Source organism: Oreochromis aureus, linkage group 3 (assembly GCF_013358895.1).
Source record: "Oreochromis aureus strain Israel breed Guangdong linkage group 3, ZZ_aureus, whole genome shotgun sequence".
NCBI lineage: Eukaryota > Metazoa > Chordata > Actinopteri > Cichliformes > Cichlidae > Oreochromis > Oreochromis aureus.
The window spans coordinates 9,417,632-9,429,365 of NC_052944.1; the positions used below are offsets into that span (position 1 = coordinate 9,417,632).

Genomic DNA, 11,734 nt, shown 5'->3' on the forward strand with positions numbered 1-11,734 from the left:
GTTTCTGGTTCAGCTGCACTGCTAAAGTGGAGAGGCAGGAGGTGGCAACGCACTGTGGAATGTGCCACAAACACTTAATGACATCACGGAAGGTCACTGAAATACTCAGAGCTAACACTCCACATTTGACTGCAGGCAGCAGATGGAGAAGATCTGAACTGACTAAACTCTATAGCTTAAGGAATAATATGAAGGAAGACTGCACATTTATTCTGGACATCTCAAATTTTGGTTAAGCCTTTTGGTTTTGGTTAAGGGCCAATTAAGAATTTTCACTTTGCTTGCACTTTAACTGTTGAGGGAAAGCAAGGACTGAGGCTTTTAGTGGTCAGTTTCCTTTCAAGTCTTCTGATTTGCAGTTTTCCTCTTTCCCCACATAAAGTGAAAATGCTTTCTGTCGCTGACTCAATGAATACACCAGTTACTGGGCTACAACTAGTTTTAGTTTCCATATTTCAAACAGTAAAAAATATAGCAGTTGCTATTAAATCCTTTTTTTTCCTGATTAAATTTAAGGTCTGCCACAGATATTTGCATGTTTTAAACCTGTAATCCTAAGAATACTGTGAAAACATGAGCCAGTTCACCTCAACAAAACAGTCACTTCAAGGCGCTTTATACTGTAAGGTAAAAATCCTACAGTAATACAGAGAAAGGCCCAACAATCTGATGACTTCTCTGTGAGCAAGTACTTGTCAACAGCAGAAAGGAAAAACTGCCTTTTAACAGGAAGAAACCACTGACAGAACCAGGCTCAGGGAGAGGTACCATGTGCCTTAACTGTTTGGGGGTGAGGGGAGAGAGACAGGACAAAAAACACAGTGTTGAAGAGAACCAGAGATTTAGAATAACTAATGATTAAATGCAGAGCAGTGTAAAAACACACAGAGAATCAAACAAGGTGAAGGAAGAAGAGACATTCAGCCCATCATGGGAAGCTCCCAGCAACCTAGGCCTATTCGAGCAGAACTACTCCTGATCACCTGATCCAGCCCTAACTGTAAGCTGTATCAAAATGGAAAGTTTTAAGGCCAATCTTAAAAGTAGAGAGGGTGTCTGGTGCCCAAATCCAAGCTGGGAGCTGTTTTCACAGAACATGGGCCTGGAAGCTGAAAGCTCTGCCTCCCATTCTACTTTTAAATACTCTAGGAACCACAAGTAACCCAGCTGTCTGAGACCAAAGTGCTCCATTGGGGTGAGCTTATCTTGAAGACCTCATTGTGGTACTATGAGGTCTTTAAGATAAGATGGGACCTGGATATTTAACCCTAGAACACTATCGCTATAAATAGTAACACGATCACTAGTGCCGGGTGATTTTTACCCGATATAATATAACCAATGAACAGTAATCAAATATATCAAAATATGACAACACATGACAAATTAGAGTAGTCTTCTTTTACTTTCAACTGTGCCATGTCTAACAAAATGAAAAATAAACCTCCTAAAACAAAATAATGACTCTGGAAAGCTGGTCTTTGGTCCACCCATTCCTGGGACATTTGAGACTTCCGTGGTGAAGGCACAGGCTCCTCGACACGCAAACAGCTGGAGGAGGGAGAAATCATGTAAATGTATTTTCTCGGGTATAAATCACCCGGCGATAGTGTTCTAGGGTTAAGAGTGTGTATGTGAGGAGAAGGATCTGAGCATCTTTTTTTGTTCCATTCTTATTATTCCAATTCTTGCATTCACTTGATCAAAAAATACAAAATGAAGCCAGAAATTAAGCCATTTGTAAAGAGAGGCTGTTCAGCTCTCACATGCACATAAAATATATGGCACTGCTTCCAGCTTTAAAAGCAGCATAAGTTAAACCTCCCCATCCATAAGCAATGCATCTCAGTGTCAACTTTCTACCAGCCACCAGAGTTTTTTTATGTGGCCTAACAAGTGAAATATATAGCATCTTCATCCTGTTGGGATTAAGATAATACATCCTAACACGACTCTCCAATCTCACATGTTAAAGTCAGACATCACCACCAATGGAACAACATCTTCTACCATTTATAACGTTGATTACAAATGCTGGATGTGATCACTTTGCAAATGTATGAGAAGTCCAAGAAATTGCTTCTACTCCCCCCCAAACACCTAAAAAGAATAAAACAGGACGAAGCAGGAGATGTTAATGTCAGAGGAAAGAACAACACACTCTCTCACTTTCCTCGCTGACTTGCTCCGGGCCACACAGGTGTGACTAAGTCGTAGAGATTGAGAGTTGAGCAGGGTTAGCCAGTGAATAGTGGGTAACTAGAGCAAAGTGCACGGCTTGCAGATAGCGGCATCCTTGGAGAAAATGGCTTGGCAAGAGTGTTAGCTTTCAATCGATAATGCTCTGAAGAAGTTTGATAGGTCTTTGGAACGGCTGACTTTTCAGCACAGCTTCTGTGTTTTGGAAAACCTAAGAGGTCCGCTGGGCTCCTATGATCTGCCTCTGTTTCCTTCTATTCTCCATTTTTGTCTTTTTTTCCCCTCTGTTAGTATCTGACTCTCTATCAGCCTGGAAGCTATTCCCTGTGATGATGTTGGCCCTTCTTCTTACTGTAACGTGGGTGTTATTATTCAACTCCATCTCTGGTTTAATACTGTAAGAGTAAAATCAAATACGCTAGCATTTGTTTGTCTTTGTCTTTCAGTTCATGCAATGTGTTTTGTAACACTTACAATTAAAATACACAAGGTAATAAATACCAGTGAATTAAAAACAAAATAATACCCTATTGTGGAAATCCAGGTTTTGATGACTGCTATGTTTCCTCAAGACATGCCAAGGTGACAGACTGCTGTGCTGTGAGAGGTGGAAATCTCCAATACATTCTTAGGGATCTGCTTTGTCAAAACAAGTCCGAGCGTTTCTGGCGCTAATACCATCTGTGACACACATGCACACTTCCTGTCTCCCACACTCTACAGCTTGTTGTACACCGGGGGCCATGTCAAATCACATAGTTATTCCAGGGACTCGCTGGGGAGTGGGAGGCACGTGTCACCGTATATTCCAGTCCCGGAACACCCAGGCCAAATGGTGTGACACACCAGCTTGGAACACAGGGAAAACACTGATGAATCCTGGACTGCTCAATTTGGAAATGGTAGAGAGACAGACTTGGAAACCTGGTAAGTGCTAAACCCCCACAATTAGCACCATTGCAAGGAAGAGTGGCTGTGATCCCAAAGCAGTCAAGTCTGGGCTTATTTAATATCCAGGCCATGATCTGAGAGGCTGCAGCTTTGGACACCTTCAGTTTCTGCTGAAACCAATCCCAGAATGTCTTAAAACACAGATAGTGTTCAAAATAATGGCAGTTCATATTTTACACTCGGCATGAAAATACACATACTGTTGATGAGGCTTCAGTTAATATCATCTCAAATCAGTTGTTATTCTAATTAAAAAACAAATACCTGCTGGAAATGTGCAACATCTTTTTTTCTGTGCACTAGAAAAATTTTTGCTGGAGGACAGCAAAAGCAAACCGCATCATTGTTGCACTATTATTGCATTATGTCTTTAAACAGAGTTTATAAATTGGGGCAACGACATATTTAAGGCATATTCAAGTCTAAACAGTAAAGAATGAGGATTTTATATTTCAGCTCACTGATTCACAACTAAATAGAAGAATATGGGACAGAAATGCAAAAAAAACAGTACACTGTGCATTTTCTTGGAGAAGCATACAGTCCAACAAACTAAATAAAAAGTCTGTACTGCATCTCAGCAGTTAGTCAGTAAGTCTCACTAAAGCTATTTGGATGGATGGCTGGACTGAAACAGCTGGACTAAGATGGAAGAAGGGATGGATGGCCTGCGACTCTGCTCTCCCTCTCCACACACCCTGCTCATTCTCCCTTCTCCGCCTCTTTTCCTCTTACCATCATTGTGACACATTTAGCCTTCACATCTTTGCTTTTCTCCTTCAGAATAGGAAAGTGGCAGCCAAAGTGGCAGATTGGCACAAATGTGACACAGGTCTCATTTGCTTTTGACAAATAGGAAAATGGGTAGAAAAAAACTGCATCGGCAACAGAGAAGCTACTAAAACGGAAATTTGAAAGAGTGCATATTGTGCAAAGAAAAATTAGCACCTCGGCTATCAGTGAGATCCGATTTTTACTACTAAAAACAAATATTCAAGAAACACAGTGCTTGAAAGCCTGATACATTACAACTATACAAATACAATAAAGCTAAATGTGATTGAACTCGATGCCTGTTTTATGTCTGTGTTTTTACTTTGAAATTGTGCCAGCAGTCATTGCTCAATGGTGCTTCTGTATTCCTGGCTCATTACAACTGAGAGAATAGTGTTGGGTAATTGTTTGACCCTGCCCGCTCAACCTGTGTCCTTGGCTCCTGAGAGCGCTCGACATGAGAGTTCTGTGGGATAAATGGTGGCTATTCCCACATTCTGCCCTGTAGCCGCCTGCGAAAAGAGTGCCATCGTATCAGTGACAAGAGAAGCCTGATGAAGGTACGCTGGCTGCACAAACCCAAAGCAAGCCCCGGCAACAGCAGAACCACCTCTCTAAAAAGACCCATTGTGCCCTGCCAAAGCCTTTCCCTCTCTGCAGTGAAGTGGCCATTGTGGCTTGCAGAATAGTCACTCCTCTCCATTGCCTGGTGGGAAAAGTGCTGTCGTGCTGGGGTTGAGTGTGGCCGTGGTTGCAGCAGTAGACAGTATCTCAATATCATGACCCCCATCAGCCCCCGAGTGCCCCCTGTCGCTCAGTTCATTCATCCTGCACGTAGGAACAATCCAGACCTAATTTCAGATGGTGAATAAAACATAAGGAACAGCTGAACGCTGGGACTGGAAAATAGTTACACTTCAGAATGGGGCTAGAGCTGGACTTGTAGGCTAAGGAGCTTTCTGCACGAATAACTCAGGTTCGAATATCTCGTATTGATTTGGCTGCAGGGATGGCTCCATGAAAATATGTTCATTTATGACAGTGCGGACAAAAGCTTTATGGATTTCTAGGAGAGGAATAAACTGTGGGGGAGAACAACAATTCTCTTAAGGGCACTTGACTGAGAGCAGTACTTACAGTTTTTCAAGTTGCTCTGTTGAGATTCACGAAAGAAGGTGGGAGGAGGTGTACAGAAAAGAAAAAAAACATGCACAGAGACAAGCTCTGTTAAAAACGTGGTCTGAGGAAACCTGGCTCGCTGGAACTCAGCGGCCAACCCATGAATGAATGGAAATATAGATCTGTGTTTGGGTCGGTGCAGACGCATTCATATTGATAAGTGATGACTGAACTCTCCACACTCCCTGCATCTTTAAAAATGGTTGAGGAAAATAGCCTCATACTGCGCTTTGATGTCTAAATTGTGTGTAAGTGGTTAATGTTAAAGTCCAGCACTTATCTTTGGAAGTAAATGCTATTGTGTGCTTCGATATGCAAGTGTTATGCAAACAAACTGCATGATTATAGAGAACTAGCAATAGTGTGGATGACTGATATCCCACAGCATAAGGATTAGTTACTTACACCCACTCCTCAATTATGAGCATAAAACTCTTATGTGGGGTTTTTTGTGTCCCATATCCCTGTTACGCAACCTGCTCCACTTTGAAATAGGTTCCTTTCACAACTAGCTTGATGTTAGCATACCCTGGAATAGATGGGTATAGCTGAAAGATGGAGGCACCCTTGTTGTTTAGATATAAGGCTCTGAACTGTTCTATTGGTCTTATGGGTTCTGCAGTGCCAAAGACTTCCAATCGTTCGCTGACTCTGAAAGGAAGGGCTAACTTTAGGTTGTTGATCATCAGTGAGGTTACATCAGCATGTTTTTCCCCACAACATGCCTTTCCAAATAAGGAAGCTGCCATGATATTTTTAAACCTGAGAAACAGCAGCTACCTTTGTGCTGCTCGAGTAATTTAGGTTAACTAGCTCGCCTGCAGGTGCTAAAGAGACGTGTCCCACACCTGAAACATAAACTCTCAGGCCAAGAGTTCTTTTAGGTCTAGACTGGGCAGCACCTGGGGGAGACGACATTTGAGGCGAGCCCAAAGAAGAGACGGGAAGAGAAGTTTTATTTGTGTGTTACTGATACTTCACTATTCTCTTTAATAAATTCCAGCTAATCTGTAGCACCAAGGATCTTGGTTGAGCCTGCTAAAAGGCGAGCAATATGGTAATGCAAATATTTCACATCAAGCTCTCACTGGAGGCTACAAAGAACATCTTCATTAATTCATTGGAAGAGCCTGCTTTTCGGGGGTTACTCAGATATGAAAAAAGAGGTCTGGGATTACATTACTTTCAACAATTCGTGAGGGGGGGGGGGGGGTGCATTGAGGGGAAGAGAAAACCCTCATCCAAGATTCAAATGCACTTGCAAGCTCTGCTGAATGAATTCATGACCCAATCTTTGTGGAATACAGTAGGGTATATGGCACAGTTCCAGCTTTTTTCAACATAAAACTCCGTCTCATTTAGAAAGACCAAAGGCAACTTGTTAAAAACCACACGGAGCTTTGAACTCAAACGGCTCCATCACATGACAATTTTGTGCCTTTTCCTCTGCATCTGACAGCGCGCTGAGAGATGTATTAGCTTTGATATGCTCAATAATAAATGTCCTGCCAGGCTGACTAAGATTAGTCTCAATCTAGACACGGATATCCTACCGGCAAGGCCACACAGGAGGCAAGGGCGTAAACTGATAGGATCGATAGGCCATACTGTATCCTCTCTCTTCAGTCTGTGTGCTGCTCCATCTCTTTCACTTGCAGATCCATTCATGCAATCACCGTGAGACAATGAAAGGTGCTTCACTCCGTCTTTGCCTCACAGGCTCTTCTTCCACACACTTTATCAAAGGAGCTAACATTATAGGCAGAACACATAGCAACCATGCTTATCATGGTCCCCACAGCTAAAATGGAGGGCATGAGGGAGAGAGGGATCTTTCTTTTCATATTTCTGTTGCATTTCCTCCTTCTTTTCTAAAAGAAGCGCAAGTTTCTACCTTGTTTCTAGCTCCCCTGTGCACCTCTATAGCGTCTCTTCTGTCCTGCACTGGGAGCGGATGGTGGACAAATGGACAGAAAGATGGATGAGAGCCACGCGGCAAGCAGCAGAGTAGTGAGTTAATGAGGCAGATTGCTCTCTTTGTGGGATTACAGGCAGATTACCCATTCCGATTCTCTTCTCTTCCAATTTTACTCTTCTTGGTCTCTTCGGTGGTAAACCGGAGGGGCCAGGCAGGGCAGAGGGGAGGCGTGGGGAGAGCACGAGTATCCGTGTTTAGCGGGAGGTGAGATAGAAGACAGTTTCTCAGCTCTGTCTCGCTCTGTCAGAGGAAAGATGTCAGCTGCTCAAAACACTGACCTACGAGTATATAGAATTTCTGAGTGATGCCTCAGCCAGCTGCTTCAAGGGCTGGATCTGAGCTAAAATACACCCAACCTAAGACTGAATCTCTCATTAATCACATTAAGTCTAGCCCCTTTATTAAATCTATTCCCTGATAATAGCTCTGCTGATCATTGTCTACAGATTTCTCCTGCATAGAGTAGAGTCTTCTCAATAAGTCACATTATGCTTTTGCAAAGGTTATTTTTCCAGCATAAAAACAGGCTGATGGCTGTGTGTTGACCCAGAATGATGGCATTTGAGTTGAAAAGCTGGAGATTTGTATTCAGGAAAGTTGGTGGAAACCTCATGACAGAGGGATGAGCGAAAACAAAGAGAAGCACAGGACCTCAAATCCACTTTTTGCACTCACTGAATAACAAACAGTGAAAAGGTCTGGAAAAATTATTCAAATTGCAGAGGAATTTGCAATTATTATAAGTCATCTCAACCCACAAAAGCAATGTTAAGCACCCTTCATGAAGTGCACTGAAAGCTCTGAGAACAAAAGTGGAACTGTATACGGGCCCATTTTCTGTCGAAGGTGTCTGCTCAGTGTGTATTGTTATAAAATGGAGAAGCTATTTAGGTATTTCTAAAGCCATTGTCAAAGCTGGAGTCATTAGACTGTGTTGATGGTGTTTCTTTTTACCAAGTGGGATTTAACAAGAAACTGCCAGAGTACAAGTATTTCTGGGGAAAGACGTGTGCTGTCAGTGTCATAATAATGACAAAAGATGGAACGAAAAAAAGATTTTGACCTGTGAGTTAAGTGCCGGTAGACTTCTGTAGTGTGGACTTGTGTCCTACATTTGTGAGTCTGCACATTTCTAGCTTGACAAAGTAACCAGGAAGTGAGTCATATCACCTTAGTGGATCTCTCCTGCAGGGCTTCATCTGCATTAAGAACATGGGTGGCTTCATAAGAAATACCACCTCACGTGTGGTCCCCCCCTTCCAGGGTTTCATTTACTCCTTCAACTAATGAATCCAGGTCAGTGAGTAAGAGTTGGGACGCTTCTCTCTGTGTTCTTCCAACTTTGATAAACAGTGAGCACAATGCAAGCATCTTCTTTGCCACTGATATTTCGCAAGGTCATAAAAAGGCAACATAATTTGCCCCCCAAAAAAGAAAAGGAAAAATGAAATATGGCTCGTTTTTTATTAGTAATCAAGATGCAAGCAATAAACATAACGACGAGCTAATGCTCTCGTATTTATTAAAAGTTGACTGGGCTTCATTTTAAAAGCACCGAGCAGGTCAGCTTCCCGCTGGCGTTCACACAGACGTTCATCATGTGGCGTCTGCTTTCCTCTCTCTGGTCCTTCCCATCAGCGTCCGCGTCTGCCTCTGCGCCGCTGAACAAGACAGCGTGAGCTCAGTTCAGATATTGGCCAGTACAACTAACAACAACCCAGCCTTGAATCTGATAATCGGGGATTTTACCAATTTGTAGCACTTGTTAATTACTCTTTTGGCTCGGGGATTTTGTGCGGAGACACCGTTAAGCACCCCAGTGGGCGTTTGGCGACACGGTGGCGCAGGAGTCTCATACAGTCGCAGTACACTACTCGGCGCAATATAGAGTCCAAAATACCCACGCACCTGCGTGCGTGCATTTCCAACTCGTTGTGCGGATCAGTTTTACTTGGAGAAACACTTCTGAGGTCGCTTTAGGGAGGAGAGTTACAGACCATAGGATTTCTTTCGTTTAACATATAAAAAAAATAACGCATCTGTTCATTCAAGAGAGTATACCCTCGGGTGGTACAATTTTCCGGGTCATCTTTTCCTTTTATCCTTGCATTTCTAATAATTTGAAGTAAAATGTTGCTGCATGAATAATCCCAGCGGATAAAGCCAAAATCAGAAACCGACTACTCAGTGAGAGGACTCCCAGCAAAATTCGCTCTTTTTGGACTGAAGAAGTGCGGCTGTGTGCGTGTGTGTGTAACGAAATAGGCGAGAAGTATTATCCCACAGCGTACACTCGTTATAATTCAACCATATATTCTGTTCTAAAGCCGAGCTGCTAAATTGAAACAAGACCTCGGGTTTAACAAAGGTCGGAACCTGTAAGAATAACCTCTCAAGTCATCTGGACATTGCGTAAATACATCCACAGCTCGCCGAGGCACAAAAACTGACTTTCTAATTCCGCGTGAGCTCGGTGAAATAGAAAAATTTTTGTTCCCTTTATTTTATTTTATTTTACTGAATTCCCACACTCTGACATTGCTGTCACGCATGGTTTAAAACCACATATGTCCATTATTCCCCCCCGCACGCCAAATTCAGCGTGTCTGCTCCAAGCGCCGCAGAAAACAAACAGCAGACCTCAAATCCACTCGCCTCCCAAATCTCCTCCAAATATTGACCCATTACGCATCATTTGCTGCTCGCTACATCTCAACAGCACAAAGCGAGGAGTGTTTTAGTGTAGCTTTTATTTTTTCCTGACATCACCTGTCACCAGTTGGAGAGCATTTCCACAGAGGGACAAATCCTTATGGCCAAAAGAAAGAAGGAAAAAAAAGAACGCACACGCACACACGGAGTGACACACACGCACACAGAGGCATACAGTCCCCAAAGCAAAGAAGAAAAAAAAAGTCCTTACTTGTATTTTGCGGCAATCCCTTCGATATTATTCTCCAGACTTGGGGAGGTTTGTAAATATCCCTGGGTATAGTCTGGACGTAGTTCGAGATTCTACGCTTATTTTCTGTTCAATTTTTATCCAGAGCGTTGAACAGATCCGAACGCAGGTTTTCTTCCCCCCCTCTCTCCTTCAAGACAGATGTGAACGGTCCTGGCCGAGCCGCTCCACCTGCATCCCTGCTGTCAAGCTAGCCAGAAGGCAGGAAACTCCGCTTTAGATTCTTCTTTCCAAATTAAAACATGCACGCTGGTGTGTTCCGTTGTGACTTTTATTGTGAAGGTCCTAGCACCCTGTTTCTTGTGGTTGCTTTAAGGGCCTTTTGACGCACCTCCACCTGCATCCACTGGAACAGAAGACAGCGGCATCAGCAGCAGTGGCAGCGGCACCGCACTGAAGAGGCCGCCCACGGAGACACGCCCCACTCCGGCTGGACAAGGCTACTTCACCCCGGGCGAAGGGGGCAGGTGTATTGTGCAGATACGTCTCTGCCTCAGGAGTTACCACACATAGAGAGTGAAGTATTTAGAAATCTATAGACACGGTTATCAAACAACAAAACATGACCCCCCTCCCCCCAAATGGGCCACAGATTTTACAGGTTGAGAACCATGGTCACAGGTTCATCCAGTAATGCGAAGATGAGAGGCAATAGACTGCCATAAGCTGTTTGTGAATGTAATATATATTACATTTGTCTGAGTCAAAATGGAGCCATAAAGCCCAGACTTATTTAAGATACAACAATAGAGTGCACTGCTGCTATTATTTTCTAATGACTGCTCGCAAACTGAAACATTTCTGCAGGCAATTATGTAAACAAAAGAGCGAGTCCACAAGCTCCTTTTGAACTTCATAATTAAAGGGAAAACAACATAAAAGGGATCTTTTTCTTCTTCTTCCGCAGATAGTTTGTTTATTTGAATCCACACAGAAAAATACCCTGTAATAATTTATGATATCCCAAATAGGTGAGTTAAAACAAAATATTGTGTATATATAAAGAGAATATTAAAATCTTGGATTACACAAGGGTGTGCTTTTTTGTTTATGGTAAAAAAGAAAAAGAAAAAACTGAATGAATGTAAGAGTATTAACGTCATCTTACTTAAGTGATTTAAAAAAAATCCAAAACCTGGTGTTTGCAAATCTACTGAGATCAACAGGACCCTGGTCAAAAAGCATCCCATTCTGCCTGTATATCTGTATTAGATTGACGTATTTATTGAGCTTGTTTTTGCCAGAGTTTCATATTTGAAGTATCATACTTTGATACGGGACTTTGGTTTGTTTGTTTCTTGGAGTATGGACACTCTGTAAGTCAGTTTGAAGGAAAAAAAGGTGCATATGCTCTGAGCATGGTCCAATCACAGTTTTTTAAAAGCTATAACTCCTCACAGCAAATGAACAATATTAAAATTTCATGTTTTCCATTGTTAATATTTTCCACAGTCTTGGATGTACAGACAGATGCATATATTACTGTAATGTAAAGTAATTCTAAATTAAAGTATCTATTCCTCGGAGTTAGCTCTTGTTATTACTTATTGCATTTTTGTTTTAAATCTTTGATGCATTTTGTGTAAAGTCAGCATCTGCAGTACTGCAAATCCATTCAATGAATGCAGAATAAATGCAGTTTTCTGCTACAGTTAAGCATGGATTACTGATGTCAATTGATGATCAGGTAG

The 11,734-nt window shown here is 42.3% G+C and overlaps 1 protein-coding gene across 1 annotated transcript in view; it reads right to left on the reverse strand.

Annotated features, from left to right (window-relative positions):
* Positions 1-10,375, reverse strand: part of nrxn2b (neurexin 2b) — a 654,120-nt gene extending 643,745 nt beyond the window's left edge. Inside the window, exon 1 of the mRNA XM_039609711.1 lies at positions 10,005-10,375. The gene's annotated coding sequence lies outside the window, so the exon portion shown is untranslated. The remainder of the gene's footprint in view (positions 1-10,004) is intronic.
* Between the last annotated feature and the right edge of the window lie 1,359 nt (positions 10,376-11,734).